We start from the raw sequence: 6,638 nt of genomic DNA on the forward strand, positions 1-6,638 counted from the left end.
AAGAAAGCTTCTTAAGCCTTAGTGCACTTACTAGCATATGTATAATAGGTTAATGTTTTGAATTATTCATATTGTTGTTCTAAATATATTTTTCTCTTTTTATTTGGTTTGGGAGATAGTGGATGGAGGGCGGCAGGGTAATTAATTTCTCATTGGCATTTCAGCTTATTTTTTTGCTTGACCTTTCGTCATCATGTATTCAGCCATTTCTTGATCTTTATACTTCCCTAAACATAAATCTGAAATGTTAGCTTTAAAAATTATCACATCAACATATTCTTTTATTCTATCTTTCTCAGTAGGTAATTTTACAGAAAAATCAACTTTACCTACTAAAAAATCTCACCTATCTGATGCATTAGCGTTCAAATTTAGATAGACGTGAAAACGTTAAATTAAATGGTATCATTGAATTGCTTCAATCAAAACCATCTGGCAAAGTTCATCAGTAGTGGCCATTAAATTTTCATAAATGTCTCTTTTCGGCCAACCAATTTTTTTTTTTTTAATTCAAGAAAGTTCAGTAACTACTAGTACAGTTTGGCTAAAATTTTAGCATACTACGTATGTTAGTTCATGTCAAAAACAGTTTTTATCCTAAAACTGCATGGTTAAAGAATTACAGGACTAAAGATAGGACACTTGATTTAAATTTCCCGTTTTGTGTGTGTTGTGCATGGTTGGTCAAATATACCTTAGAGGAAGAGGCAGCTTAGGGAATAAATGAGGTTTTCTTAAATCTTCTGGTTGAGTGATCATGTATAGCATGTCAGCCCAGTCAAGCTTTTGCTCCTCTGATTTGACAAAGGCCTGCCCATATCCTTCTACATCTCCTGGTTCTTGACCATATTTGTTCTTTTCAGCCATCGGCAGATTGAAAAAATCTTGAACTTCTGATTTCAATTTCTCCACCAATGAAGAGCTAACTCCATGATTAATCAGCCGCTGACAGTTATTCTCATAAGTAATAGCGTCTGGATGGAACAGCACATAAGCATATGTATACTTTCAACTGATTTGCACTCGTAAAATTCAGGTAAAAGATGATTAAGTCATCAAGTGATTCATTTTTCATAGGACTTTGATTTCATTTGAAGATGGTTTCTCTTTTTTTTCGATACAAAAAAAGAAAGTGGGATGGTCTCAAACCTTAAAAAGGGTAACCATAGAGTCTTGGTCTAGTGGCCACCAAGAAAATTTAAAGTTCCTTTCTAGAATGTTGGTTAGGGTTCAAACCTTACACAAAATCGATGGTTCAAATATTGAACTAACAACACTTGGTAATTTAGTTTTGTAAAAAAGTTGTATAATCAAACTATTTCAAATATACAATAGCTTGTCACACAAATATATGTTTGTCATACATTCAATCCTTGTATATATACCTGGAAAAAACCCCACTCCTTGCAAGCAGAATGCAGCTTCTGAAGCTCCAAATCACTTACCTCCACAGCAGAACTAAACAAGCATTGCATATCCACAACTGGTATTTGGTGGAAAGAACCACCGTTAGAGATGGTTGGACATTGGTCTTTGTCGGGGCGTATGTAACGAGTTGGAACCATGGTTCAAAGTCACAACCGCAACATGGCTCGGAACGTTCCACATCGGTCTCGACATATCGGTTGTGGTCTTGGTGAGACGCAAATTTTAAAGCATTTAATATTCTAAAAATTATTAATAATACAAAAAAGTATGCTAAATAAAAATAATAAAAAATAGCAAAAGAAACGGGCGAGTCAATCCGTCGCGGTGTGACTCGGCCGATTTCTCGTCTTGATTCGGGATAACTTGGAGTGACTCGGCCGAGTCAATCCGTCACGGTGACGTCTCGACCGATTTCTCGGCTAGTCAAGTATCTTGGTATCGTTTCGTCACAGTATTGTATCAGTAGGGGTCGAGACGGTGACGACTCGGCCGAGTTGTCTCAGTCTTGGCCGAGACTTCGAACCATGGTTGGAACAGGAGAGGGATTTTCCTTAGCCAACTCTTGGACAAAAGGAACTTTCAGAGATCCCCCAAGCTTTCTTGTCTTGGGATCCATGATTGTGGTTATTTTCAACTTCAAAGTTTTAATTCTTGTATCTATCCACTGAATCCCTAGTTCAGAATATATATATATTTTTTCGCACCAGATGTTTCATTAATCCAACATTGTTTATTATTAGTCGAAATGCAAGGTGCTAGGTTTGCATAATATAAGAAGTTCTATATGGAACTAGTTCTAGGCTTGACAATGATGTCTCACCTAAAGAGCTGCTATTATAATTAATTTCATCCATATTCCACCTAAATGCAGTGTTTCAAAGGTAACCCATGGAACCATATAGTACAAATTAAACCTTGTCATATCTCTGAGGCCTACAAATTACGTTGATTTGGTAGACCCATTGATAATTACCTCCTCCTTGGTCACATTAAAAAATAAAGAAAGCAAGTTTATCGCTTCGAAATTTTAAAATTGACTTATGATTAAGGGTCTATCAGCTACTGTCTTCGAAAATGGTTCATTACCTGCACTTCATGATGTTATCCAAATTTTAGATCATTCTCAAATATTTATTGAAATTATACTGGCCTTGCTACGTACACGGAAGCATAACAATTACTTTGATTAAAAAAAAACTATATATATATATATATATATATATATATATATATATATAACTTTTTATCATTAAATTTTATAAATTTTTTTGGAGGCAAAAGTTAACATTTATGCTTTCAAACCTTTAATGAGGGAAAACTGTAATTTCTAGCCTTTAGAGAGTCGGTGGCTAGAGGAATGGCAATGAGGTGGATATGAGGCTAGGAAACACTCACCTATCTCCCTCCTGGTGCTTTAAAAACTTCTCCTGGCTTCAGTGCTATCCCCCAACTTCTCTTACCCCCTCCCCATCCCTCTACCAAACTAGGATGCCCTGATGGGTGGTTAAAAATAAATTTTTTTATTTTAATCTTATGTTTTCATAAATAATATTAACAAATAACTTTATAAATCAATCTTTTGGACTTTTAACTAATACTCAACATTACATTATGTTTAAAATCTACTTTAATCTTTTAAAAACATTTCTCCGTATTTGTTAGCAAATCTAACCTAATAGCTGTTACTATTATTGTTACAAAATTATAAATAATATAATATGTACATAGATATTGGCAAATATAGCTGCATATTAATTAATTTATTTAATTTATAGGCAAGGATGGCGCGGGGATGGAGCCACATGGTGAGGGGAGAAAAATCCCCACCACCCCACTCCTGCCTCCACACCTCTCTTCACTCCATTTCTCTCCCTGGAGGACGGGCATCCATTCCTATCATGACCCCTCCCCACCTCTTAATTCTCATGCCATTGGATTGGCCAATTTAGAGGGAAAGTGAATAAAGTTGGCATCTATCAGCCCTATGGTTTAAATCGCTATGGAAAGGAGGTGACCTCTTAATTCTCATGCCATTTCCAGCTTTGACTGATGAAACCAGGAAGATGAAAATGCTAGACAAATTGTCGTGTCTCAATCATTGAACTCGAAGATGGATCATGCAACGGCGTGATTCTTGGTATGTTATTGTCCAATTAGCAAATTTTGAAAACATCATTGATGGTTGAGATGAAAGTTAGGTAACAAGAGGTTTAAAACTTTTCGTATTCTTCTATTCACGGAACATAATAAAAGATAGGTGCACTCTTCAATTATTCATGCCACCGTATGTTTCATTAATCAACATTATTGTTTATTATTAATCGAATGCAACGTTCTAGATTTGGATTATAAAAGAAGTTGTATACGGAACTAGATTATAGGCTGACAATGATGTCTTATCTAATTAAAAAGGTGCTATTCCAATTAATTTCATCCATATTTCACCTAAACACACTGTTTTAAGGGTAGCCTATGATACCGAACTAGGTATATCAATGGGTCAGATTTTATCTAAATCAAATCCAAATCCAATATATTTGAGTAGGGTTTAGGTTTAATTTATTAACCCAGACCCTAACCAAATCTAGATCCCGCAAGAGAATCATGAATTTGGGTGGAGTATGGTTTTCTATGATTTAGATCCAAATTCAAATCCAAATTAGACCCTACCAATACCCATGCAATATTCTATGTGTGTGTATGTATCAGTAAATTCGGAAAATAACCTAATATTCTATGTCATTATAATTAGGACAAACATTTTCAAGATAAAAAGAAAAAATGAAAGCAAATAAATAAAAGATTGAATATAGACAGAGATGAAACTTTGAAAACAAATAGTTTTATTTGATAATAATTCTTTCTTTGAGTTCATAATATTGTGTTCAATATCATGAATGTTGATTTTATTATTTGAAAATAAAATTGGATGATATTTATGTTATTTTTTAACTCTATATATTTTCAAAATATTTTTACTTTGGTTCTTCATTGTATGTTCAAAAAAGTATTCACGAATACCCGTTGAATACCTAAACCTATGAATGTTCGAGTTTGAGTTTACTTTTTCAAACCCATAAGGGGTTGGGTATGTGTTTGGGTCTAACTAAATTTAATAAGTATGAATGTAGATCAAAGGGATCTAAATCAAACCCTATCCATTAAAATACCTATAAAATACCTATCCTATACAATATAAATTAAACCTTGTCAAATCCCTTGGGCCCACAAATTATGTTGACTTGGTAAACCCCTGGATAATTACCTCCATCCTTTTTTATATAAAATATCATAATTTTATTAAAATTTGTATTAATGATAAAAATTACATCATTAAACGTACACAGATATCAAAAAACAGGATAATATGGTGAGCTCTATCGAATAGATCCAAACAATTCCAAATCTGACAATCAAAATCTAAAAAAACTCATCTTGGGCACATGAAGAAAGCAAGTTTTGTCATTCCAAACTTGAATATTGACTTTTAAGAGTCTATTAGCTATTGTGCTTGAAAATGGTTCATCACCTTTACTTCACGATGTTTATCCAAATTTTAGATTATCCTTAAATTTTTTATTGAAATTATACTGGCATTGCTATGTTACCTACGTAAGGAAGCATAACAATTACTTTGATCGAAAAATAGTTTATACAAATAATATTTAATTTTATAATAATATTTTATAGCATTTTTTTTGGGAGGTAGAAGTTAACATTTACTTCAAATCTTATGTGAGGGAAAACTAAAATTTCTGGGTTTTAAAGAGTTGGTGACTAGGAGTGATAACGAGATGGATTTGGAATTAGAGAACCCTCTCTCGTCTCCCGTAATGTGCTTTAAAAACTTCCCCTTGCCCTAAGCTATCCCTCCTGCCCCCACCCCACTACCCAATATGGGTGCCCCAATGGGTGGTTCAAAATAAACTTCTATTTTTCATAATTTTTCATATATAATATCAACAAATAACTGTATAAATCAATCTTTTGAACTTTTAACTACAATTCAACATGAAATTAAGTTTAAAATATACTTTAATCTTTTAAAAATATTTCTCCATATTTATTAGCATAACTAAAGTAATATCTGCTACTATTATTATCTTATTGCAAACATGCAATACACAAAAAAAAATTCAGTAAACTAAAAATAACAAAATCATCATTTTACCACACAAATCATGATATCATGAGTTTTCAAATTATAATGTATATGTATGTATGTGTATGTGTGTGTCTATATATATATAGAGAGAGAGAGAGGTGGGGATAGTACTGATACAAATTCCCACCACCCCTACTATATATAATATGTACATAGATATTGACAAATATAGTTACGTATTAATTAATTTATTTAATTTCTAGGTGGGGATGGTACTGAGACAAATTCCCGCAACCCCTACTCCCACTCCGCATTTCTCTCCACCCCATTTCTATACCTACGGGGCGGGCATACTTACCGATCGTGACCCCTCTCCATCTCTTAATTCCCGTGCCATTAGAAGGGCCAATTTAGAATGAAAGTGAATAAAGTTGGCATCTATGCTGCCGTATCCCCTGTGCTATGGTTAAGTGACCTATAGCATTGAATGGTTTCATTTCTAGCTTTGAATAATGAAACCATGAAGATCAGGTCTCAAGGACGAATTGTCGTGCCACAGTCAATCACCTCGATGATGGATCTGGTATATAATTGTCTAATCAGCAAATCTTTGCAAATCATCGATGGTTGAGACGTAGTCAAGTAACAAGGTTTAAAATTTTACGAATTGTTCTATTCAGGACACACGATAGAAGATGGATCTATTTTCCACTTATTTGAACAAGATTTTATAATTCAAAAAATAAATAATAATAATTGAAATTTATAGCGAGTCCATCCTTTCTATTTTATATGCTTATTCTGTGCTATACTTTTAAGGACATAATAGAAAAACCCAAACTTTGAATTTAATACAAAGAGTACTTATGGAATAGCAATATATTCAAAGATTTATAATTGTGCCTAAAATAAGTACTAGAGGAAAAAGGTAAAATAGCAAAGAGTTTTTTTTTTGGTTCCCCTTATCAAGATCTGGCATAAAGAGTGACTTCTAATACGTCGTTGATAGCACATAGAATTACTCATCATTCTCTTTCATATTTAAAAATAGATTAATTTTCTATACATTAATAATGCATACAATATTAAATCTGAATGAATACTA

General features: G+C 33.2%; 1 long non-coding RNA gene across 1 annotated transcript; it reads right to left on the reverse strand.

Annotated features, from left to right (window-relative positions):
• Nucleotides 1-784: 784 nt before the first annotated feature.
• Nucleotides 785-2,081, reverse strand: LOC113713998 (uncharacterized). The gene is made up of 2 exons (XR_011820845.1): nucleotides 1,386-2,081; nucleotides 785-974 (listed from the first exon to the last, which is right to left on the reverse strand). It is a non-coding gene; the product is annotated as an uncharacterized lncRNA (long non-coding RNA).
• Between the last annotated feature and the right edge of the window lie 4,557 nt (nucleotides 2,082-6,638).

This window comes from Coffea arabica, chromosome 9c (genome assembly GCF_036785885.1).
Source record: "Coffea arabica cultivar ET-39 chromosome 9c, Coffea Arabica ET-39 HiFi, whole genome shotgun sequence".
In the NCBI taxonomy this organism is placed as follows: Eukaryota; Viridiplantae; Streptophyta; class Magnoliopsida; order Gentianales; family Rubiaceae; genus Coffea; species Coffea arabica.